Genomic DNA, 24518 nt, shown 5'->3' on the forward strand with positions numbered 1-24518 from the left:
CATATTTTTGTTTTGTTTTATTCCTTGCATCTTCTACTGTCTCATTGGTTAATTCATGCTACAATTCCCCAGGACTTTTCCATGCAATTTCTGGCCAAATGCAACTGCTTTTGGCAACCTTTGCAAGTACTTTGGAGCTTATGAGTAAATATGTATAAATCTGATGAAAATGTTATTTAAATCTTTCCTTGTTCTCCTTGTTAGAGTGTATAAATTCCAGGAAGAGACAGGAAAGTTGCTTAAATAGCTGATGTAATGATCAGATTGTAGTCTATTTGGTTCTTTTTGCAACAAGAGTGGTTTGGACTGATTTGTTTATTCTGAAGATGGAATAACCTTGAAAGACTTAGTAGCTAATAATTTTTTTTCAAAGTTTTAGTATCCAGAGAAGGGGAGCATGTCATTCAACTTGGTCCTATTATTCTTAGATTAAATAGCATTTTAGGCTCTCATCCACTGTGTCTTTGGCCAATAATGTCTTCACAGTAAATAAGTCTAACTAATTAATTCTCACCGTAGTTCAGAAAAAGAGACTATGTCAGAACCATGACATTGCAGGATTTGTTGGCTTCCCTCCAGAGACTCATTGCCTCAGTGTTATTAACTTTGGGCTCAATTTCAAGGTAATAGATGCGGTGGATGGCGCACAATACAAAGCAAAGAGCAGGAAAAGCAGAAGAGCCACTGGACAGTTGGCAAAGTGGCAGCTGGAGATCTGGGTGTTCCCCGGCAGGTAGTGTTGGAGGAAACAGGGCACAGCAGGGGTTGGTAAAACCTCATCACCCATATGGTGCAGGCGCACCTGGTCCTGTGTGGTTTGTGTCCACGGGAAAATATGGAAAGTTGCTGTCGACTTGGTGACATTTATGTGCCCTTTAGTACGCATAGTTCAGAAAGACTCTAACTCCCTGACCCCTCTCCCCTTCCCACACAAGAAAATCATCTCCACTCGGGCAATTGTGAGACGTTTCACGGTGTAATGTTTGTATTGTCTGTTTTATGGTTGTCTCTCCTGTTAGATAACAGACTGCCGATTAGGATTGCAGATTAGTGTCCTGCCATCCTTGTACCCCCAAGTCTGATACCGGGTTCTGTGCTTCGTGCAAAAAGCCCCCACCCCCCACCCCCTTAGGTGATGGGAATGGATTAAGACATAGGCTAAAGTTTCCGTGAAAGTCTTTCTGGTCTCTAATTAGTTTGGTAGTTCAAGGCACAAAGTCATCCCTTCCCAAGCTCCCTCTTTTTCTTCTGGTACGTTCTGAATGAAAGGACTGGGACAATTAGGAGAACACACACACACACCACACCACACCAGTGGCAGGACCCCGCCCAACTGTTTTCTTAGAGAAGGATCAGTGGCAGCAGCTCAGGTTCCCAGTTGCCTGAGCCTGTTGCTGCCTCATGAATTCCTAAGTTGTGGGACCCTCTCCCAGGCTGGCTGTGTTGCTAGACCACCTCCGCAGCAGCGAAGTGACCCTTTGGTTCAGGAACACAGCGCTGATCCCTCAGGGAGTCCTTTGTGCAACAGGAGAGCAGTGGGCTACTGTGCTCCCACCGGCTCTTTGAGTGATGAGCCAGGCTCTCTCCACCCGCCCACCCTCGGAGGGGGGGGCATCCCCCCCCCTTTTGCAGCTGGGAGGTGCGGGAGCCCTTGGTACTGTCTGGGTGGCAGATGAACAGGGAACCACTGACACATCGCAGGGCCAGCGAGCGAGCGGGAACGAGCGCGGGGGCGGGGGCCGCGTGTAGTGGCAGACGGCCGCGGGGATTATGAATGGGGGCGGGGGCCGGCGAGTTGAGATTCCACCCGGGATCGTCCGCACCGGCTGATGGGCACGCAGGGCTGCGCGTAATCCTCCAGCCGCGGTGGAGGGAGGCTGCGGCGAGAGTCGGCTGGCGGTGAGGGATCTCCTGCAAAAGTCCCCCGCGGTAGCGCGCGCGTGGAGTGCCCAGGAGCTCGGCCAGGTAGGAGGGGAGAGGAAAGGAGCCAAGGGCGACCGGCCAGAGGCCCCGGCTGCGGCGGCTCACAGGTGGTAGCCTCGGTGGCCTCAGCCTCCAGCCTGGGCGAGTGGGTCTCGGTTTTCCTGCGGTGCTAGAACGAGAGTAGCGCGGGGAAGCAGAGGCTCAGGGTTCGGGTGGTAGCGGTCCGGGGTCCCGAGGCGCAGGAGAGGCACCTAGCTTCTCAGCGCGGACTGGTGCCCTCCCACCCCCTGGGCTCCCGTGGTATCCTGAGACCAGGCTGCGGGTCGCTCGCCTCGGATCTCCGGATCTCCGAGGTTCGCCCACGGGGCAGCCTGGCGCGGGAGCGCAGCTTGAGGTTGAGGATGCCTCTCCTCCCACCGCACCGCACCGCATCGCACCGCACCGCGGCCGCACCAACTGCAGGCTCTGGAACCCCGCAGCCGGGATGGCACCTCTAGGCGCTTCCTATTCGCCTCTGGGAACCAGTCCTCCCACGGACCCCTTCCCTTGGGCGCTCGCAGTCTCTGCCTCTTGGCCCGTGGATCTCTTGGGCAGCCCCTGGGATTCAGAGCTAGCTAAGAGAAATTACCAGGCAGAAGGATTCCCTCAACCGAGCCTTTCAGCGGGTAGTGATGAGCTGGTGGTGCCTGGGGACCAACTAGCCAGAGTTTGACTGGCTGCTGCAGGGTGCTCTTACACCTAGATAGCTGGGTCCCCAAGCCGGGAGTACCCAAGCCTCTGCAGAACCAAGGTTCTGCCTGGAACTTTTGGCAAGCTCTGGTGCCTGGGCTGCCGTGAGAAGCTCCAAGACTGGGGGAGAGCAGGAGGCCCCGCAGCTCCTCCCTTTACTTTCCTTCTGCTCCGTCTCTTCTCCCTGTTCTGTTTTCCTTCCTTCCCCACACACCACCTTCCTTATGCTACACTGCGCACGGCAATCTGAGTCCAAAGGAGTCACGGTGTTGACCAAGAAGTACAGGGGAAGATGGGGAGCCCTAGTCCTCAGTGAGGTGCTCATCATCCGCATGACACAGCACGCCTGCCTGGGGTGATTTTTAAAGCAAGACTGACTTTAAAAAAAAAATTATATTGCAAGTACCTTAGGTTTCCCTCATACGCGTATGATGTGCTAAACAGAAATGCATTTTGTGTATCCCTGTGTTAGATCTTCATGAGATATGGCTGTTCCGTAGATCACATGCATCTTTTAGATTTAGCACTTTCCGGCTACAAGTTTCTGGCTGCACTGTAAGGAAGGGGTGTCAAGTTTAAAATGTGTGATCAAAACAAACAAACAAAAAGTCTATGCAGCTTTAATAGATCATAACTTCCTTTTCTTTTGCCAAAGCCTCTGTTATGAAATAATTTTCAACAACCCTCTCCTCCCCCACCCCAGTTTGGGGATCCCAATATTTTTATGTATGACCCGGGGAGAAAGGACCTAGACTTTTTGTGAACATGTATTGCCTAGAAGGTGGAGAAGGCTAATGATTTCATTTCAGGTAAAGCCAATTTAGTGTGATTCCTGCTCGAGGTACCTCACTTATCTTCTGACAGCCCCAAGAAGGAGGAGAAATCTCTTTAATGTAAACACGTGTTTTCGGTGTAAACTTGGCCTTTTCTTCAGCTCTTCAAGCAATCTTCAAATCAGTACTTGTAGGATGTAGCCAGGAACATATTTAGTCTAGTTTCTATTATTATTATTTTTTTTTTGGTTTTTATAAACAGAATAATGTCAAATTTGTAAATTTACAAAACAAAACAACACAACAAAAAACCCAAGTATTAAAAGGCATTGAATTTTTGAGATGATGCCTATTGATACATTTGAGATGTCTAGTAAATGGACACATCATCCTTCTCTTTTCCTGATGGAGTTGTGAGATGACTAATTTTGCAACGGGTCTGCTTATATTTCCTCATTTGACTGACTTCTCAGCTTATTTCCAGCTAAATATATCTTGCCAAGATGAATTATCTTACATTACTTCAGAGGGTACCTGCTGGGAAATGCTTGTTTACTTTTCTAATAGGGTCGATTTTGATTGAGAAGCCTGAAATAAATGACACATAGTTTTATGTTCTTGGGGTCATTTGTCTGCATAGAGACACTAATATTGACAGGTGCTGCGCACACACCTTTGGAAAAGATGCTTTTGTGTTGGCTTACAAATCATTTAAAATGAAGAAGAGTCAAGAGTTTCCCTCTGCTGTCAGCCCTTTGTTTAACCTGTTTTGGCCAGAAAGCAATAAAACAGGTCTTGATTGAGAAAGATTTGAATGTTTTTTTTTCTTTTCTTTCTTTCTTTTTTTTTTTTAAATTATTTCAGCACGAAACTTAGCTTATTGGTCTTTCTAAGAAATCCGAGCAGCATCGTTTGGGAAAAGCCGTGAGTGAGTTGTGGATTATCAGGCATGAGGATTCCTCTGAGCACTAAGTGTAAGCACCTTTCGTTTTGGCGGGCAGTGTGACGGTGTTGAATCCTCCCTCTGGGAAGGACTTGTCGTCTCAGCCCCTGAGAATCTTATGAAGAGAAGACCTTCAGTGGCTGCAAAGCTCAGGGAGTGATGGGGTGGTAGAGGACTCTATTGTCCACAGCCATACATACTTTCTTCTAGAACAAGCGTTATCTGGTGGATAATAGATGTGGGAACATAAAGATGACTGTGTCAGCACAGCTCTAAGAAGTCCTTGTAGCTTTGGAGCATGTGGTGTGACTTGCATTGTGTTATATACACCACCTTTCTACAGCTGCTTCAATCCATGTTCTCCCTTACCTGTTTGTAATACAGCAATGCTTAAGGAAATTACACTCTGATTTAGTGTCAGAGATGGCTTGCCAAGAAAATTAATCTGTGACAATGTTCCCTGCATGTGCTTGTTTTACCAGTTTTGCTCCATTTACCCTTTGAGATGGGGTGTCCGTTGGCAATGAAGGACATTTCTTTGTCATTCCACCCCTCCATGATTTGCCTTTTCTTTCTAACTATTGTTTACAGTTTCTGTATCCTCTTTTCTATTGACGATAATGTATCCCATTTCTATTTTTAGTAACTTTAAAAATGTTTTTAGACACTTTGTCATTTTGTTTTGTCTTTTTTTTTTTTTGAGACAGTGTCTCACGTAACTCAGATTGGCTTTGAACTCACTGTGTAGCTGAGGGTGATCTTGAACTCCCGATCCTCCTACTTCTCTACTCCCAAACTCTGAGATTATAAGTATAAACTGCCTCAGCTAGTTTCATATTTTGTCTTACTAGATATAGTGGATTAAAATGTTGATTTTCTAGAACTCCATAAGGACCTCGTAACTTTATAATCTTGATCACCCCTCATATTTCAAAATTCTTTATAGAAGTAGTTCCACCATATTTTTATGCTTCATGTCACTTTTCTGTAATCAGGTCTTTCAATTGTTTTTACATCAATGCTTACTTAACTGAACCATATCTTCTGTGCTTACTGTTGCTATCTGTATTTCTCTTCTTCCTTTATTTTCCTCAAGATGACAAAAATCTCAGAGTCTCTTTTGCTTTTTTGAAATTGTGTCTTATCCTGGTGTTTAAATAATTGAGGATCTGGGAGGAGAAGGCAATTGACAGTTGCTTTCCTCATTACTTCGAAGACATAGCTTTCCAGCCACTGTTGTTGATAAGTTGGCTCCTGGGCTGTGTTTGAGCTGTTCTTTGTACCCAGGGTTTTTCTCTTTCACTCTAATATGCTCACCTGTGGGTTGGTTTATATTGCTTCTTCGTGGGCTTTGCAGAGCCTATTTTATCAGAGGATTCCCAGGTTTCTTCACACAAATGCACAGCCTGTCTGAGCCTATTTTATCTTGCCTCTGTTCTATCACTGTCTGTGAAGTTTCTCCTAGATTCATCTTGGGCTTTCTCTTTTCATCTGTCATATCTATCACCTTGGTATTACTTTCTAATTACAGATATTTGAAAGATCCTTGGGTGGCTGTTCAGAGGCATTCTATAGGTATTTCTGTCCCTATTGATGTCTTATCTATTGATTAAATTGTTCCTTGAACTGATTTCTTTTCTCATGGTTAGAAATGCTATTTGATCTTTTCAGATCTGCTTGCTTCTCCCTAGATTTTCTGTCTTCTTATTAGGGATTCTAATTGTACTTTATTTCTTAAAATTATACTGTGATTCTTTTATAAGCCCCTTCAGATTGTTCTCCTACTTGATATTCTTCTGGGACTGTTCATCCAGTAGTGATATCTACTAGAACTTTGATTGCTGCATAGTTTCCATAAAGCATACCCTTTCTCCATGGAAGGCATAAAGCAATGTGTTAGTGAATTCAGGTTGTAACTACACACTAGCCCCCACCCCCCTTTTTTTTGGCTATTATGTTAGAAGGCTCTGGTCCTCCTTATGCCAGCCTGGGCCCATTTGTGGGGGCAACAGTTTTAGGGGACGGTTTAATCCCTCATGGCTTATGGTCTGCCTGCTTTGCCCAGTGCATCTGGATTTTCCTCTGCATTCTGCTGCTGCCAAATGACGAGGTGGAGGGATCCTCCCCAGCACAGGCTGCATGTTCTGTGGGTGAGGAAAAAGGTTGTTTTTAGGCTGTAGGAATAAGGAACATTTCTTTCCCTGGAGCTCATTGTGACCAGGATCCCTAAATCTGTACTTTAAGGCTACCTGTTGTTTTTAGCTGGAGCCTAGCTGGACCTGGGAAGAACGAATCTCCCTCACCATCTATGGCTAGGTTAGGGTCAGGAGCCTTTACACCTGCATACATCTGCTTTTACATCTGCTTCAGCATTCCTATGGCTGGAGTCCATCAGCCACCCCACCAGCATCCTCCCACTGTTCTGAGTCTCTGTTGAACAATGGTGGCATGATTTCCAGGATTTACAGTAATGTTTAGTGAGAGAGGCAAAGGGAGATGAATATGCACTGTCATGTCTGCACTGGGGTATGTGCTTTTTAAACATGCTGCGGCTTAAATCCTCAGCCCCATTATCCACTAATGTAATTGAAAATGCTAGCTTGGCTGCATTGCCCTGTGACATGTATTTGTTGCAGAGACATAATCTAAATCTCAGTCTGAAGTTCTTACTTAAGTTAGCTCATATTGTTGAATTGAAGATTGAAGTATGAAGCCACATCTTCTCACTGAAATTCTAGATAAAAAAAAAAATCTGTGCATGGTATTTTCTCTGAAACGTTTTTCTCCACGTTATCTTTAAGCAGTTGGAAAATATTCATACTTTTAATCTTTTGACACCTCTGTAGGAAGTGCTAAAAGAACCTTTTATCAGCGGACGCTTAAATTTCAGAAAAAAAAATATCATTATTTGTGTAAGTACTTGCTGATGTCAATGGGCTTAAAGAAAAAGATTCCAGATTCTCTGCCATCAGTTTTTTTTTGGATCATGTCACAGGGCAGGCTCACAGAACCATGACATGTTTCAGAGCTGTAACTGACCTCAGAAGTCAACTATTGCAAATGGAAGCCTGGGGCTGCTGTAAGGGGTCTGAGGGGCTTCAGTTCACTAGCACCTGGGCTCGTTTATTCTGAGATTTTACTGTTTTCTAATGCTACATCTCTCATAATCAGAGTCGGCTTCTTTTGGGGAGACACTAAAAATGTATACAGAGGTGTGATTTCTTAGTACCCCCTTCTGATGAGAAAACACATTTCAAAAGGTGATACTTCTTTCTAGTAATAAGCGTATATTGAAATATGTGAGACATATGGGCCTCTTATCTAGAAAAATGAACTTATAGCCTAAACTTGCGTCTTATATGAGGATTGATGAATTTCTAGGGAAGACTTCTAAATACAGACTTTTGTTATCCTCATGTGTTAACTCTGGGTTGTCTTCGCTGAGAAGAGTGACTTAGGTTTAATGGCTCCTTATTATTATCACCGTCACTCCTGTGGGCCTGAGGACAGTGACAATTGTCCTGAGCATACTGCTTTGGTACACTGGCCTGAGGACAGTGGCAACTGCCCTAACCATGGTGCACTGGTATGCTGAACACTCAAGGATTTGTCTTCCTGGCAGGTCCTTGAGAGCCAGTAGGTGAGAAGGGTGTTGCAGGACTGAAATGTTCAAACAGAATGACAATGGGAAATGCAGACAAGTGACTCAACACACAGTCCTTGTTTTCTCTTCCCCCTTATACATGGAAACACACACACACACACACACACACACACACACACACATCCTAGGACTCCTTGGATAGGTTCTTTCATCTGCTCCTGTTTGCTGTCACCCTCTTACTGCACAGAGAAGAGTGTCCCTCTGAGACTGTTCTTTAATGCACCGAATGTTAGGAACTGAAAAGGCATAGAGTGATGTTGCTGTATTTACTGGAATCTTTTCTGAGGCAGATAAGAAAACACTTGTCTCGGTCTTGGCTCCATCTGTCTTCGTTTCATGGTGCATGCAGGTAATTATAACCACAGAACAATAATTGTTTCTGAATTCAGAGATTAAGATGTAAGACCGGTAATTGTTAAAAGTGGTTCAGATTATTTGGAAAGAGGCTGTCTGCCCATGCTTAGAGGATGCGCCTGCTGACCTCCCTGTGACTACTAAAACCCCTCCAGTGAAGATTGCTTTTGCAGTGTAATGACTTGCACCAGAGTGAAAAATTTGATGCCCCAAAGGAGAAGATTGTCCAAAATGATTATAAAGTGAAGCCCTCCCTCTACGATTCTTTACTTTTCCAAATGCTTTAGAGCGTGAAGTTTGGAAGGTGACACTGAGTGAGAACCAAGAATTGAAGTCCTGAGTTCATTGCTGAGATGGTAGTGATCACTAGTGAGTGTGGACCCAGGATCCATAAGATGACTTGGGAGCATACAACCACCTAACATTCCTTCTGGGCATTATGATTCAGTTAAACTTCATGGATATTACTTGACAAACCATTAGGGGAATTTTGAAATAGGCTGTGTATTAAGTATTAGTCGTGAGAAAATTGTCTAGAAAATTATCATCATCATTATTATTATTTTGGTTTCTCTATGTAGCCTTTGCTATACTAGACGCTCTTTGTAGATCAGGCCGACCTCAATCTCACAGCAATACCCCTGCCTCTTCCTCCTTGAGTGCTGAGATTAAAGGTGTGAGCCACCACACCTGATTTAGAAAATCACTTTTAAGTTTTAAAATTAACACACAATATTTTGATGTGCTTCAAAGTTTGCAATAATAGGAGGCGTGTGAACCCGATACCCGACAACATATTGCACCATTTGGAGGAAAGTATTTAATGCTGACCATGATGATTACCATGGCAGTGATGCTTGCGTCGATGGCATTCGATTTATTCGGTTTGGAAGAGTGGCAGTTGGTACAGAGGGACTTGTTTGACCATTTATTCACTCAGGCTCTCTTTCATCTTCTATTACAAAAGTTGGAAGGATAGATAGCATTATTCAACTTTCCAGCTTCCCTTGAAGTGGGGAGCGGCTCCGCTGACAAAGATTAGACGTCTGAACAAAGGCAGGCATCTCAGGCAGCCTTATATCTCAGGCCTTTCCATTAAGCACTGACGACTTTGTTTTGATTGATGAGCAGCCATCTTGCAACCATTAGACATGGATACATATGTTCAGAATGATGGGAAAAAATGAAAGAAGCTTAGATCCTAGGTGTCTTAGAGAAGATGTGTCAGCTCAGCCTTGTCTGCCTCCAGACATAATTTTCCACAAGGAAGTCTAAACCTTTTAATGATTTAATCTACTATTTATTAAGTTTTCTATGTCTCCCACCCAAACACGTTCCCAGATGGGGGTATAAGTTAAGATTTTACATTTTATATTTCTGAAGAATAAAGTTAATGTCTATAGACCTTCATAATTACCAGTCTTAAATTGTGACCTATTTCTAATTTGTATAAATATTCTCATCTTGAAGATGTTTAGGTGTGAGCATATTGGGTAATTTGTAAAATTTATATTCCATTGCTTATTACATAAAGAATAACACAAAAATCTAAGAGTTTTTGATTTGTAAACCAAGAAGAAATTTCACATTTTATTCAATGGGTGAAACTTTAAGAGGGAAACGCTATTTCTGTAAGTCACACCTCCTACTTAGCTTTAACTTTGGTAAGATGCGGATACAGCTGGAGAATACCAATGAGCCTTGAAAAAAAATGTGCTCCCCATTTGGATTAAGAAAAATGTATGGCAGGGTTGTCTGCCCTCTTTATCAGTTAATGTACATTTCCTTCTGGCTTTACAGTTTCACAAAACCAAGAATTACTTTAGCAGCATGGGGTTGGGGGCATTAAAAGTTCAAGAAGAGCATCCATTTGTAGTAAGTGGTAAAGGAAGAAAAATCAATTTCTTTTTTCGTAATTGATGCCACATGTAAATATGGTATTCTGTGGAATAAGACACTGACCTTGTTTTGTATTACTTATTTATGAAATGCTGTCTTTTTGTTCTTCAGATTTATGTGTAGAGATTTTGAGTTTATTTTTAATAATATGTAAGATTAATACCTAAGAGCAGATGTTTATCTTAAATAATTTTTTTTTCTGAATTCAAGTGATTTTGCTTTGCTATTTACATGTAGAGTATTGGTAAAAATACCCAAATAATTGATGGTTTATTTTCCAATTAATGTAGGCTCTCTACTTTCGAGTTGTTTATTCATACCAAGAAGTGTACTAAAAGGTTTTTGGTTAATTTTTTTTCCCCTTAAAATGGGGTGAGAACATAATTCTCACCACACATCACCAGCTATTACTAGAGAAATGAAATAATGAATGTAAAGTGTATTCATTTGCTCTGCAGGCTGTTACATAAATCCTATAAATAGCAGTGTACATGTGTAAACAAGATGATGGGTGATAATTTTCAAATATGAGTTCATAACTAGGAATTTTGAGTGAGGTCTTCAGTGTAGGGTTTTCGAAGATGAGCTATACATCAACACAATATTCCTTTCTTGCATTGGATTCTTGGAGGTAAAGTTCATTGTGAAAGAAAGAGAATGATGCTTTAATTAAATGAAGCTTTTTTCTTTTATTATTATTGGTGGTTTTTTTTTTAACAATTTATTCACTTTGTATCCTGGTTGTAACCTCCTCCCTCATCTTCTCCCAGTCCCACCCTCCATGCCTCTTCCCTCCACCCCTCTCTTTAGTCCACTGATAAGGAAAGTCCTCCTCTCCTGGTATCTGATCCTAGCCTATCAGGTCTCATAAGAACTGCCTGGATCCTCTTCCCTGTGTCCTCATAAGGCCACCCCACCAGGAAAGAACAGCAACTGAGTTCATGTCAGAGATTGCCTTTGCTCCCATTACTAAGGAACCCACATGGAGTCTGAGCTGCCTATGGGCTACATCTGAGCAGGGCGTCTAGGTCTTCTCTATTCTTGGTCATTGGTTGATGCATCAATCTCTGCAAGACCCTCTGGGGCCCAGATTTTTCCGCTTTGTTGGTCTCCTTGTGGAGCTCCTGTCCTTTCTGGGTCTTTTTATCTCCCTCTTCTTCCATAAGACTCCTTGCACTCTGCCCAATATAGCAATAGATTTACCCAGATGTTAGAAATATTTTTGGTTTTGTAAATGGTTAGTAAATAAGAAAATTTTTCTCTGAATATCAATCCTGTTGCCAGATATTGAATATTAAACCTAGAAAAGAGTTTCCAACAGTAACATCAATTACTTTGTGTTCTGGGACATCTTTAAAGGAAAAAAAATTTATCTGTATGATGTATATCTGTGTACGACTGTGTGGACATAAATGCAGGTTCCTACAGAGGCCAGAAGAGGCATTGCATTCCCTGAAACCAAAGTTACAGGCAGTTGTGAGTTCCCTGATGTGGGTGCTTGGAACTGAGCTTGAGTCTCTGCAAGACCAGACAACTCTCCAGCTCTTAATAAAGCATCCTTTAAATTCAGTAGATATTCAAGATTCAAAAATGCTTAAGGTACTTGACCAGCAAGGTCACAGTAAAAATTGTACCTCTGTGGAGGAATACTGCCTCTTCCTCAACTCAGTTTTTTGGATGCTGAACATTTAGCATATAGTTGACATGTAACAGTGGCCAAGAAGTAGGAATATGGAAGGGACATTGCTTTTCTCTGTGTCTTATCGCCTTGAGCAGTTTACTGGAAAGAAATGTTTGGGTGTGGTTTCGTAAGCGGGAGATGCTAGAGACAATAGCTAAACTGGAACAAAGTTCATCAGTTAATGAGAGAAGGTCATACTTTGTACGTTGGATTGTTCGGCTCATTGTGTGTGTGTGTGTGTAAGAGTGTATGTGTATGCATTCCTGGGCATGTATGTGAAGGTCAGCAAACAATTTCATGGATTGGAATTTGGCCTCCTCCTGGAGATATGGTGTCTTGGTTGTTGTTGCTACATAGGGAAGCAACGCTTCCCACTTGGCATTAGGAGCACTGGAATTCTAGGTGTGTGCTACCATATGAGATTTATGTGAATTCTGGGGATTCGAATTCAGGTCCTCATGCATTCACAGCAAGCACTTTACACACGGAACCATCTCCTTGGCTTTGGTCTCCACTTATATTTCCTTTCATTCTTGCAATTCATTGTTTAATTTCCTTGACTGCCTTATGAGAATTAAGAGGAAATTCAGAGATGCTTTGAATGAGAAGGAATGTACCATAGCCTATCCATGTCCTTCTTGGTAGCACTGTAAGTAGAGAAGGAAGAAATCTTACCAGAAGATGTGAGAGAGATAAACGGGAAGGGTAGAGAATTGGGTCTGCCAACTTGCACTTGTTTTCTACATGAAGTCTTTATATCTAGTATGTTCCACAGAAATCTTTTTTTCAGTCATGTAACGGTATGAAATGGGTCATAGTGGGTTGGATGAAGGGCATGGGAGCCCTGGGCTGCCATTTTTGTCTAAGTGGGGCCAACTCTCTTTGCTTCTTGCAGTCATTTGGACAGCTTTAGTACAGCTTCAATTCTAAAGGTAGCAAAGCACGCTCAACTCTAGTCAGGGCATGAATGATGAGAGGATGTGAGAGTCGATTTCTTAGAAGCATGCATCCCTACCACTTAAATCTCACTGTTTGGGCCTCTTAGTCTTATGATGAAACTCTAATTGGAGGAGTGGCTAGGACTTTTTGTCTGGCTAAGCCCAGAGAAGACACCATGGGTTTGGTGGGCATCTAATACTTTGCTCAGGATAGCCATGGTACAGATTTCTCAACCTCTTTTTTATGTCATATCCCTTCTTTTCCCATTTTTGTACCTTCTTCTTTCTTGGTTTAATCTCTTCTCTTGCTGTATGGTGCATGATTTAAATTTGTTTAAGAGAGAAAATGTTTAGGATAGAACTTTTGAAATGTTATCATCTAAAATTGTCTTCCTTTAGTTTTATGTCTGATGGATAGCTTTTCTAGATGTAGAATTTTAGGTAGTCATTTACTTCTGAATTTTGAGAGCATATTTGTCTTTGTAGCCACTGATAATTTTCTACTATTTAAAATCTTAATCCTTCATGCTGAATGAGTTGTCCCAGAAGCAAAACAGACACACACAGTATATACTCACTCATATAGACATACAACATAGGACAAACCCACTAAAATCTGTGCATCTAAAGAAACTAAGCAAGAGAGAGGACCCTAACTAAAATGTTCAATCCTCATCCTGAAAGGCAAAGAGGATGGACATCAGAAGAAGAAGAAAACAGGAAACAATTTAGGAACCTTCTACAGAGGACCTCTGAAAGCCAGAAGAAGAAAACAGGAAACAAACTAGGAACCTACCACAGAGGGCCTCTGAAAGCCTCTGCCCTACAGACTATCAAAGCAGATGCTGAGCCTGATGGGCAACTGTTGGGCAGAGTGAATGGAATTTTATGTAAGAAGTGAGAAATAGTAAAAGCTGGAGAGGACAGGGTCTCCACAAGGAGAGCAACAGAACCAGAAAATTTGAACACAGGGAACTTCCCAGAGACTCATACTCCAACCAAGGACTATTCATGGAGATAACCTAGAACCCCTGCACAGATGTAGCCCATGGCAGTTCAGTGTCCAAGTGGGTTACATAGTAATGGGACTGCCTCTGACATAATCTGATTGGCCTGCTCTTTGATCACCTCCCCCTGAGGGGGGAGCAGCCTTACCAGGCCACAGTAGAGGACAATGCAGCCACTTTTGATGAGAACTGATAGACTAAGATTAGAAAGGAGAGGAGAACCTCCCCTATCAGTGGACTTGGGGAGTGGCATGCATGCAGAAAGGGGAGGGAGGGTGGGATCGGCAGGGGAGGAGGGAGGGACTTATGGGGGGATACAAAATGAATAAAGTGTAATTAAAAAAAATTAAAAAAATCTTAATCCTTTAAATGTGATGTTTTAATTTAAAATGCTTAGTGTTGTCATATTACCAAAAACTTGAAATTTCAAAAAAAAAAAAAAAGAACTGAAAAGAATCATTAACAAATAAGGGAGAATTTAAAACTATAATCAAAGGAAATTTTCACAATCTATTTAACACACAAAAAAGTGTGCTGGTAATGAATGAATTTCCAAACCTGTTGTCTTTAAATTTTCTCTTAAAATTTTACACTTGACATTTGTTTATATACTACTATGTGACCATTTATATACCAATACCCCAAAATATTTAAATTTCCTCATCAGTATATTTCTGCTCATTAAGTCTAGTTCAATGACCTGTGCTACTAATAAAACTAAAGTATTATGTTGTAAAGTTTCCAAATTGATATTAAAACAAGAAACTCCTACAAACAACAACAACAAAAAAACTTGAAATTTCAAAGCATTGTAATTTGGAATGGGTCATCTTTTAGTGATTGTATGGGTCTCTGTTTGTCCTTCAGCACTGGGAATTTTTCATGCATTGCCTATTTTATCAATTCTCAAGTGAATTCTTCCTGCAACTTAACATTTCAAATCAGAAAAACAGCATACAGCTTAATTCCATTGTATCTTCAGTAGCCAAGTGGTAGTCATGACATGATTATGAAATGTAGACCTCTGATAGGATAAGAAAGTACCAACAATAAAAAATCTTGAAGTGAATGAAATGTGAAATGTTTTTTTTTTTTTCCTCTTTCCAGGGCCTCCATAAGTAAATGTCATCTGACATATTATTCTTCAACTCTCATATACAGTATTATTTCATGTATTATGAAGACAATGTTTCTGATGAGCTGTAATGCCCTCATGCCATTTAGGAAATTAGTTTAATTTTTATTGGTAGAATTTGTGTAAGCTTAAGTAAATATGAACTGCCTTGCACATGTGTCTCCTGAGAATGTATAACTAACGGGTACAGTAAAGTTCTCAAATAGGCTGGTCTTCAAATGCACTCACTACTCAGAGCCTTAAAATTCGCATTCAGAATCCACCTCATCTCAGTCTCAGGCCATTCATGCACATGCTTATCTCTGTGGAACCGCTTTACATGCCAGCAAGAGCTGCAGCGCTGCAAAGTCGCTTAGCAGTTACGCCGATGAGGCTTGCTTTGTGGCGTCATCTTGGTGCACGCTGTTAGGCATGCTTCCCCACTGTTCCTTCTGTGCAAGGATATGACTTCTAGTTGTGAAACATGTTTTATTACCATCCTTTGCGTCTTCTTCCAGCAAAAACAGCATCCACTCTGCAAGTTTTGATGGGTGTGCAAACCCGGTCATTCACCAGGCCTCCACCGTCTGGTCTGTCTAGTGGCAGGCGTAACATGCTGTTTTCAGATGTGCCCTGATTTAGAGCTATGAGAAGATGGAAATTATACATGCATGTATGGCCAAAATTAATTATCTTTTAAAAATGAAGGTTTTATTTTATTTTTACTGTAGACCTTGCAAGCAAGACAAAGAAGCATTTGAATTTTCTCAAAGTGAAATATAAATGGCAAGAGTCCCCAGGATTCCTCTAAAGCCACACATGTGAGGCAGGAAATGCACTCCTGCTGGGAGGTGATGAAAACGTGAAGAGAACCATATTTTTTGACTGAGGTTTCCCTTGTCAGGTACCTCAGCAAGCTGTGCCTGGAAACAGTGGGAAATGCTTTTATAGTTGTCCCTCTGCATAGACTCACAGTGATGTCATGCACACAGCTCCAAAACTTGATTTTTTCACTCAAAAACTTTGTAACAATTCTGTGAAGGATCACACAATATTTTACTTAGCTTATTCTCTGATGGTGACTACTACAACTGCCCCTGTGTCCAATTTGTGTGGTTTTCTGTTGCCTTAAGAAGCATCCTAATGCCAATTCAATTCCAGAGTTAAGAGCTACACACATTGTAAATGCTTTTTTTTTTTTTTTTTGACACCAAATTTCATTTCAGAAAGATTGTACCCATTTATTTTCATCAAGTATCCACAAGAGTGGTCATTCTATCACTTTCCACTAATCCTAGATTTTGTGTCTTTGATCAATTAGAGGAGACACAAATGCTATCTTGGCTGTTTTCAGCTCATTTTCATTGACTTTTGGGAGTCTGAACATTTTCTTAATTTGATGTTGCCCCTGGAATGAGATCCTGCCTAAGGGCAGAAGGTATGAACAGTGTGGCCTGGAATGGCACCTTGGTTGGTGGCAATGGCCAGAATCTGGCTGGCAGAGGATGAATAGTTACACAGCTTGGGAGACCAAAGAGAGCTAGTGGACACTTTATCTCCATAGATATCATTTTTATTCATTACCTAAGTGTCTGGAAGCCTTCCAGGAACTACACATACTGTCACTTTAACCACTGTCTCTGTACCAAGATAGAACCGTAGCTTCCAAAATGTATGATCCTCACCTGTTTCGTAGACTGTGTGACCTATGGTACGACAAACAGGCTTAAGTATTCTTCATGTCAGGAGAGATCAGGGGGAGGGCCTTCTAAACCTGAAGGTGGCTATGTGAAGTTGCATGGGTAGGGCACAGAGAAGAAACAGGAATTATACATAATTGCCATATAGAGAAGGGCCAGAAGGACACACTTGAAAAGCCGACTGAAATCACATTGTGAATTGAGTGTGGTTGGAATGTGAGTTTAAGCGTGTGCTCTTTCCCACGACAATGCTCAGGAACCTCTGAAATCTTTAGGATCTTGGCTTTGTGTGGTGTGATAAATGTCATGTTTTAGGAAAGTTATCAGAAACAGATGGGGACAATGTGAAGGTTTCACTACTGGTTGCTGCATATATTTGATGTATTGATTCTAAATATGGCTCAGACAGGGGCAGAATCTTTTCTGCTATGGATGATTAGAGTTTAGGAGGTTCATGAAATGAGTTGAATGTTTCTACTACAGAATTATCATCATTATTTCACAGAAAAAGACAACTTAATGTTGGTGTATTTTTCTCTTGTCTTTCTCTATGGCATTAGAGACCAAGTTTCCCATTCTACCTTGCCCCTCATCTGAGCATTACTTGTTGGCATATTTTTTTCAATCTATTTTATTGGGTTTTTCTATCTATCACCCTTCTCCACCCCAATCCCTTTCACTATTCCAACACTATGTAAGAGAGACAGAAAGTTAGAGGGGAAAGGGAGCGTGGCCTCTACAGTCTACATCCTGCTGATTTGGGAGGTTGAGTTCCTTGGTGAAAGCCCAGTCAGAATGCCCATCAGTCCAGGAAAGCAGCAACCCAGTAACAGCAAATGCAGCAGCAGGACAAACCAGCAGCAGTGGGACAGCAATAAGGGGAGCAGCAGCTGCCATGGACACTCTTGGGGTTTCCCCATTTATACCCTTTCCAGAGTCCCCCAGAATAAACTACAGTTGGAAAAGATCACTCCAATGCAAGTGTACAAGGCAAATCATAAACTTCTGCTGTGATTAAAACAGAAACACATAACATAACTAGGTTTTAAAGAAGCTAAAACTCTCACCACATTTCCCCCTTTTGTCCAAAAAAATGGCCTTTTCTCTAACATAAATAAACTATGTACAATAAGAAAAATTATGAGAACTATCAAGTAAGAATTGTTTTGTTTTTTTAACCTAAATCACTTTCTTATCACAACTTGCATTTATCAACCTAAAAATATTTTTAGACCTTAAAACATTTCTTAGATCCTAAACAATTTAAGATTTTATGTCTTTCATCTTTAATAAGGAAAATGGTAAGACTATACCTAACTGGTCTTTAACTCCATCAGAGACCTGAGAAGGATAAATATTGCCTGAGAAAATAAGAACAGAGCAAGCAGCTTCCAAAACTGTAGAAATGACAGAGATTTCTGGCTATCTGGACAGTCACCCAAGGCTTCCCTGTATCATTAGGGCATCCAATCTTCAGTCTACAGACCCAGAATATCTGACAAACTTTTCTGTGAAGCAGAAATTTTGAAGAACTGGTCTTACCTTATTTCTGCAAAGTTGGGTAGTTGATTTTTCAGTGTTCTGCTTGTCCACAGTTTGGACAACTTGCTATCAGCAGTCAAGGTAAGGGCAGCGTTTTGCTCGGTGGCTAGCTTTGCCACCTTTGAAGTAAACTCCATATGGAGATTCTTCAATGCCCATTATCTTCTTTGAGATAGACTGGAGGTGCTGCCAGGAGCAGATGTGTTTCTCTGTCAGAGAAGCCTTATATTATTAAAGCATCTTAAATGCTATATTCTGCAGATCTGGGAAGTGTTTGAAGACCATGTATCCATCTATAGTATGTTTAAATAGTCAAATGTTGCTTCTTTCTAGCTATTTATTATCTGCTTAACTTTGAAAACATATACAAGAAATTAAATAAACCTTTATTTCTATAATTAACTAAAGTGGTACCTAACAAGGCCAGAAGTAAGATTGTTTATAGAAAACTACTTACTTGCATTTCTAGTGATCCTTAACAGTTTGCAATGGTAGCTTTCAAAAGACTAGAACTTTTCATTACATTTTTAGATGAGTTGCATATGTACAAAACATTAAGCAGGAGTTGAACAAAATAGTCTTAAATTTCTATCAATATACAATAATCCCTACCAATGTAAACTATTTGAGACTAGTATATTCAATAATCTACATTTTATCCTATCATCCCCCCATTTTAAATATACTTTTGTCATCCTCTTTTTTCTTTCTTCCCCCTATAATAAGAAGCAACATTTTTGACATATAGCTCAGGACTTTAGAACATGTATAGGCCATGACAGAAAGAAAAATTGTTTTCTGATTATGCCATATGGTGGGTGGATATGTATTTGGCATATAGAAATGCAAAATTAACTCAGAAAGTGCAAACCCTATAGGTTTGCCATAATATCATCTACTATGCCAAATGATACAGATATGCCATGGAGAAGATAAATAAACACACTAATTAAGCCATTAGGAATTGCAAAATTACCTGTGATAGACTTTATATTAACTTGAGTTGTTAGAATGCAAGAGCAAATCAAAATCTTATATACATCTGATGCGAAGGAATTTTAAGCACAAAACAGGGGATCTTAACCTTAGTAGCTTGCAGTTGGATGGTTTCTAATTATTTTCATTAAAATCTAAACAGTATTTTCTGAAGCACAATACATTATATTCTTAGGTATAATCTATCTTGTCCAGGAAGTCATTTTCTAAATGAGTAACTTCTTTGCTATTCCTGTCCGATAAACCATCCTTTTCAGAGATGGTCATAAAATCATCATTAACAGTCATTCTTCTAGGTGGAATGGTAAATACCTTCTGATCATCCATGGCTTATAGTCTATTCATTTGTGAATAGTTACTGCTGTGGAACATTCTGGTATTCACAAAATGCATTTAAAATTGTAGCTCAAGGATTCAATTTTTATTCTTTCAGTAACTGCAGCCAAAGGCTGTACTCTCATTCAGTCTAGATAAGTCATCATGACATTCCTGAGCCAGCAGTAGGATGCTCGATGGAAAGCTGGAAACAGGAGGTGGAAAGGAAGTGATGTAGATAGCCTCCTTTACAAACACAGTGGCAGGGCTCCACCAACGTGTATTATAGGTTTCAGAATATTTCACAACACCTAAGACCACACTTTCTTCATTAACAAAGACAACCTGCACTGCTTATTTTTATCCTTTACAAAGACTCAGTGGTTTTTTTTCATTTTTTTTTTATTAATTCAATTTACATCTCAGTGATAGGCCTCTCCCTCCTCTCCTTCTGGTCCCACCCTTCCTCCCACATCCTCTGTCCCCTATAGGGGAGGCACCCCCCAACCCAGACATCCCAGCTCATCTGTTCACATAAGGACTGTGTTCATCTTCCTCCCCTGTGGCCTTGTAGGGCAGTCCCATCAGGAGGAAGTGATCAAAAAGCAGGCAGTATAGTCCATGTGAGAGCTATCTCCCAGTCTCCTAACTAGGGGCCCACATGAAACCTCAGATGCCCATCAGCTACTTATAAGTAGAGGACCTAGATCCAGACCATGCACTTGGTGCTTCAGACTCCTAGGCCCCTCTGGGACCTGGCTGATTGGCTCTGGCAGTCTTCTTGTGGAGCTTTTGTTACCTCTAGGTCCATTTATCCTCCCCACCCCCTCTTTTCCAGTAGGCTCCCTGTGCTTCTCCCAACGTTTGGCTGTGCATCTGAGTTCTGCTTCAAGCCACTGCTGGGTGGAGCCTCTAAGAGGACAGCTCTGGTAGGCTTCTGTCTGCCAGCATGTCAGAGTATAGGTAATAGTACTAGGGATTGGCTTTTTTTCCATGCGGGTGGGTCTTAGGGTTGGGTCCGGCACTTGTTGGACATTCCTTCAATCTGTGTTCTATCTGTTCTAACTCTGTCCATCCAGATCTTGTAAGTACAGTAAGTTTTAGATTAAGGTTTTTTTTGTTTGTTTGTTTTTGTTTTTTTTTTTTTTTTGTGGGTGTGTTGGTGATCTCTTCCGTACACTAGACTCAGCATTTTTTCCCTCTGGATATTATATAAATAATATTTATTGGGCACCCTCCACGTGACAGCCAAGTTACTAATGCTTTAAAATGCTTTCCTGTGTAATTCTCAGTGAAACCCTGTGATGAAAACATTATTGCACTCATTTTGAAGATGGCAGCAATTGAAGGACAGTCAAGTTATTTGCATCAGTTTCTATAGCCTATTTTCCCAGTCCTTGCTTAAGACAATTTTTTAAAATATATGTTTAAAGAATATTGAGTTTATATATTTTTAAGCACATAGATAATTTTATGTAATCTTCACCACACACACACACACACACACACACACACACAATGATGTGAAATCTTCACCACACACACACACACACACACACACACACACACACACACACACAAAGACGTGAAGGTTTACAGAGTCAAAGAAAATGGTTTGGCTTCACATGGAACGAGGATTAAAACCTGGGTTCATTTCTCTTCAAAGCCTGGATTTTCTTTCTCCATTGGCTTACAAAACTTCTTAAAATAATTAGTTTTTGCAAATGTTTTCTGTTTTACTGTTTCATCATGTAAGTACACAGGTGGTACGGCCCTTCAGATACGAAATGCTTTAATATGGAGTGCCCACTGAATGCCTTCTAGCACTTAAATGCTTTTCACCTTTGACATATATGGAACAATTCCTGTTTGGAGAGAGAAGCAGCCATGTGCCTGGGTGCTTCTAGCACTTTCCCCTGCTCCCTTAGGTTATGACAAAAAATAGTATGTCCAGACTTTGCCAAATATGCTTTTTGGGGAGGAAGTCACCTGTAGTTATCAACTGCTCTTGTGCATTACCTCGTCTTATCCCGAGGCACACTATAAGCTCACATAGTTATTATATTATGTTTGTGTGCTGAGAATGGCTAGCTGGAGGCCATATTTCTGGGAAGCCGCATCTCTAGGACACAAGCTCAAAGCTATGACTTTGGAAAATTATTGTACTTTATGGACTGTGTGGTGTCTTCAGAGAGAACCCGAGCATTCTGGAGCACTTGGCATTCTCCTTTTCTTTTCTTGCAAGGGTAACTAGAAAAGTACTTAGGATCCAGCAGTGTTTTAACAGGCATTCATTAGACAATGACATACTTTATGTGGGTCATATTTAAGACTCTTTTATATAAAATATAACTTAGGACGGTAATTAAGAAGGTGGGCTTTGGGATTAGATACAGAGGGTTACAGCTCATCACTGCCATTTATTACTACTTGTTGTAAGGTCTTGGAAAAGCATTGTTCTTTTTCATTTATTTATTTATTTATTTGTCTATTTGGGACTACTAATCCCTTTCATAGATTTTGTTAGGAATTCACAAATGAATATCTATAAGTCACCTAGCATAGTGTGTGACATAGCATATAGTGGGCTAAAAATTTAAGAAGATGTAGATCCTGGAAATGCAAATCACATTAATGGTAACATCATGGTTTATATTTCTCCTTATATGATTGTTGCATACACTCTGATTACAGTCAATCTAGGAAAAAAACATTGTCTACCTGATGTAACCTAACACTTCCATTTGGGGAAGATTAAATTTCAAAGCTGCAGAAAATTGGCCAAGAACACAAGGGTAAGGAAGGGAAGTAGAAAACCAAAGCTAAATGAAAAGCAGAGACCGTTGCCCTGGCTGAGATGATGCTGGAATCACTGAGGGTTCAGTGTGGAATTAAGTTAGGAGTTTTATTCTTTAAAACAATTGTAATTGCTTTTGATGGCTCTGCAGAGAATATCCTCTGGCCTCAGTGGCAGGGGAGTTGCCTCCTCCCTGGTCTCAGCTCTCAGCCTTCTGCTGGTTTGGCATCCTCTGCTTCCTTCCCCAGGTCTGACCTTTTGCCGGCATTTCCTCTGACTCATTTTGGGTTTTGCTCTTGGCTTTCAGCTTCTGTTCTGGGAATTTCTTTTTCTAGGTTCCTGGGTGCCTTTCAGACAGTTATTGTCTTGATTTGATCCCCCCTCCCCCCACTAGAATCCTTCCTTCAGGAGTGACACCATGTCTTGCCACTCTGGATTGAATTAATTGCTAGAGGTGACATTTGTCACCTTCTGCTGTTTCTGCTGGTCTTGGGCCAAGCTGAACAGACCTCTTCTGAACCCGTGTGGCTGTAGTCATGCTGACTTTAAGCATGTGTTGGTGCTGCAGAATGCTGAGGATAGTAAAATGCCAGGCTAACTCTGAGGACCTTTCTGTTTTAAGTGTCTCAAAGAATCTCTACACTTCGGGGCATGCTTGGATTTCTTAGCCTCTTGTGAAACACTACATGGAGAGACATACTGACTAGGGAGCTCCATTCTAAAGTCCCTTATGGAAAACACACACTCAAAAAAGAGCAGTGACTCTCTGCCACTTGTCTCGCTCACTTCTACTTGTCTATCAGAAACTTTCTAAAGGTCCCACCCAATCATCTTGGCTGACCCAGAAACAAGAACCTGTTTGGACAAGGATAAGGATGGTGATGTTTCTGTGGAGACAGGACAGGTAGTACCTAAGGATATTTAGAGAGATAACGGGCATGAAACTACAAAGAAACTAGGAACAGTGAAAGAGGAGACCATGGAGGGAATTCAGGAGTAATTTGCCGAGTACTAGTTACTGTGGTAGCTTTTGGATTGCTGTGATGAAATAGCTGAGACAGTTAACTTATAAAGGGGAAAGGTTTATTTAGCTCCTGACTCTGGAGGTTCAGGATACATTGACTTTATTGCTTTAGGTGTCTAGTGAAGGTGACAGATAACAATGGCATTGAGGCTGAGTCGGAGCAAAACACTCATGTCGCAGGCCAGTCGGTAGGGAGAGACTGGGTCCTACAGCCCCCCCCCTTGAGGTTACGTCCTCAGTTATCTAAGGCTTTTACTAGGCTTTACTCTGCAGAGGTCTCTTTGCATCCTAACAACATGAAACGAAGACCGAGTTTTTTAATGCATGGACCTTTGTGAGACATTCATCCAAACTATAGACAGCACCAATTAAAAAGGAAGAGAGTGTTCATTTTGTACACTGAGAGGTATGTATTGGTCAACCATTTTCCTCTACATTTGACATCTTGTGTGACAAATAAAGTTATATTTGCATAATAAACCGATTATAGAAGGCACCTGTGATTTTCAGTTAGATGCAAGGTGTATAAAGGAGAAGTCAATACTTTAAATGCTTAAATTCCTATTTTAGTTTCTTGGGGATTTATGTTAGTCTTGACAGAGAAAAAAGGAACAGTGGGGAGGTACAATTTTGGGTAAAGAGGTGCTGTTTTGTGTTTTAACACCCAAAGTTAAAGATACTCTTATAATTGAAAACGACAGACACCTGTAAGGTACTTAGGGTGTGGTTGTAGAGCCAGGTTGTTTTTAGAATCGAACTACTAATGGACTCTGTGTTTTCATTGAGTGTCTGTGTATTGCTTTTCAAGAAGAGTGTCCAAGGTTTAAAGGAATTGTTGCTGTATATGTAAGTATTAAGACATTAAGGATACATTTATACAGAAATTGTGGCTTTTAAAGCAAAAGAGGAAAATTGATTTAAGAAAACTCATTTTTTAATTAAAAATATTTGACAATAGCGCAGGAGCAGGACAGAATATTTTTGGAATACACATGCTCAGAAGCTCTACATTTGAGCTGGGACAGAGCTTTGGAAAATGATGTCACACTGCCCAGGCAGTGCCAATTGGCTGGTCTTCCCTGGTGCAATGGTATACCAAGCACTGAGTGTTTGGGAACA

General features: G+C 41.1%; 1 protein-coding gene across 1 annotated transcript in view; it reads left to right on the forward strand.

Annotated features, from left to right (window-relative positions):
• Positions 1 to 1766: 1766 nt before the first annotated feature.
• Pde4b (phosphodiesterase 4B) overlaps positions 1767 to 24518 on the forward strand; it is a 511900-nt gene continuing 489148 nt past the window's right edge. Inside the window, exon 1 of the mRNA XM_060365982.1 lies at positions 1767 to 1965. The gene's annotated coding sequence lies outside the window, so the exon portion shown is untranslated. The remainder of the gene's footprint in view (positions 1966 to 24518) is intronic.

This window comes from Meriones unguiculatus, chromosome 12 (genome assembly GCF_030254825.1).
Source record: "Meriones unguiculatus strain TT.TT164.6M chromosome 12, Bangor_MerUng_6.1, whole genome shotgun sequence".
In the NCBI taxonomy this organism is placed as follows: domain Eukaryota; kingdom Metazoa; phylum Chordata; class Mammalia; order Rodentia; family Muridae; genus Meriones; species Meriones unguiculatus.